At 45.6% G+C, this 2,058-nt stretch overlaps 1 long non-coding RNA gene across 1 annotated transcript; it reads left to right on the top strand.

The window, feature by feature from the left end:
- Nucleotides 1-233: 233 nt before the first annotated feature.
- Nucleotides 234-1,304, top strand: LOC102247341. The gene is made up of 3 exons (XR_313423.1): nt 234-314; nt 487-571; nt 1,261-1,304. It is a non-coding gene; the product is annotated as an uncharacterized LOC102247341 (long non-coding RNA).
- Nucleotides 1,305-2,058: the final 754 nt, after the last annotated feature.

Raw genomic sequence — 2,058 nt, 5'->3', positions numbered from 1 at the left:
TTCTGCCAAGTGTGAACTGAACTTTCCAAAGCCGTGTTGGGGTTGGAAAGAGCCAATGGGAAAATAGGAAGCAAGAGGTCATGTTGAGTTCAGCTCAGGATTTGGGGTGTGCTTTCCAAAACTCTGCCATTCCAGGCTGCCCACGGATTAAGCAGTGCAAAATGATTAACAAGGCTGTACGTATGTGTGTGTATTGAGGGCACAGTCAACCATTTCAAAAATGCCCTGACCGACAAGAATGCACTCCTCAACCATGGCTCAAGAGAAAAATGATCTCACTCGTAGCCGATTTGGACATGCACGCCTTGCTTATGGTGAGAATCTCAGAAATTTAACTGTGTAGTGAAATAACTTCCGCGCTGTTCCTTCCTGGTTACCTGGAAACCCTCAGAGATAGAGACAATAGCTTGGTTGTTTTTACTCCCTAACATTCAGCACAATGCCCGACACATAATAAATGTTTGATTAATATTTGTTAAATGATAGGATCACATCAGCTGACTAACACAAGGGAACAACGTCATAATCTGGCTGTGTGGTGAGGCCTGTCAGTGTGGAAGCATGTGCAGAGGTAAGTTCACTGGGAAAAAACCCTTATAACTGATAGCCAGTCACTTTCGTGTTTTGAAAACCAGGAAGTGCAAAACACATAGAGCCACTGATTAGTGGATCAGGCAAGGTAACTGTCACCTGGCATTGGATCCACAGGAATGTCAATATGTAGGACAGAGTAGAGAGTGGGAGTGCTGGGGAGGGGGCCTGAGGGCAGAGAAAAGAGAAGGAGACACTTTAAAGCAGCGGTTCTCAACCTGTGGGTTGCAACCCCTTTGGCGGTTGAATGACCCTTTCACAGGGTCGCCTAAGACCATCCTTCATATCAGATATTTACATTACGATTCATAACAGTAGCAACATTACAGTTATGAAGTAGCAATGAAAATAATTTTATGGTTGGGTCACAACATGAAGAACTGTATTTAAAGGGCCAGAAGGTTGAGAACCATTGCTTTAAAGGAAAAAGGGGTTGGGATATTTAAGGGATTAGAAGAGAAGGGATCTATTCCAGTGGATATTCAGACTTCTGGGCCAGCTAGACTTCCTGGGCTTCTGACAGTACAGAAAGCAGTAGCAGATGTCTTGTTTTTAACCAAATGCTTAATAAGATGCAGACAGAGCTCCATCCTTCCTTGTCACTAAGCAATAAGAACAGTACAGGAAAAATGAAACCCAGAGGCAACACACCAAATTTCCTTTCCTCAGGATAATACTTCACATCCGTTCCCATTGGACATTGACAAGAGCGCTTGTCTTGACTGTTCCTGCCTCCTTTTCTGCCACCTCTGCTTCCGTGGTGAGAGAAATGGGGTGAAAGGGGTTTGAAGTGAAAAGCAAAGAGCCTGAGTGGCTCATACCTGGTAATATAGCTCAGGGAGGAAAAATCAGAATCAGACACCAACGGGGAAGGGTGGGATTCTTGAGCTCCTCCACTCCTCTGTCCTTCCCATCCTGCAGCTGGTAAGGGTGTCTGAGTGTGCCCACTCTGTAGTTGTGCAATAAGAGGTGCACATCAGTACTGGGGGATTGTGTTGGGGATGAGCCCCACTGAACACTGTAATGACACACCGTTGCCTTTGAACATTTAAGCCAGGAATGGTTGTCCTGAGCAGAACACTGACCTTTCTGGGCTCGACCTATGATAACTCTACAACTCTGGCCTTGATCTCATTTGTCTAAAATGGCACAACCTCTGCTTTCTGGTGTCTTGGTGCTTCTCTGGTCCCCAGGCTTCAGGGACCCACATCTTTTCTTGTCCTTCGCAGGCCCTGCCTCCCAGGGGAAGTCCTTTTTCTAAACTGGGAGAAGCCCCTCTATCCTGTTTGCTTCTTCCAAGACACTCTGCTTGTAATTTCCTTTTTTCTTTTTTACAAATCTTCTAAATTCTCCCATGGGTTTGGACCTTGTGAAATAAAACCTGGAATTGTTGCTTTTGGCCTTGCTACTGCCCTCTCTGAAAGGCATGAAATGCAGACCCAGCTCCTGGTTGGACAGAGGGAGAGA

Source organism: Myotis brandtii, unplaced genomic scaffold, assembly GCF_000412655.1.
Source record: "Myotis brandtii unplaced genomic scaffold, ASM41265v1 scaffold177, whole genome shotgun sequence".
Lineage (NCBI taxonomy): Eukaryota > Metazoa > Chordata > Mammalia > Chiroptera > Vespertilionidae > Myotis > Myotis brandtii.
The sequence above is the reverse complement of the archived record's forward strand: the minus strand, read 5'-3'. Positions and strand labels throughout refer to the sequence as shown.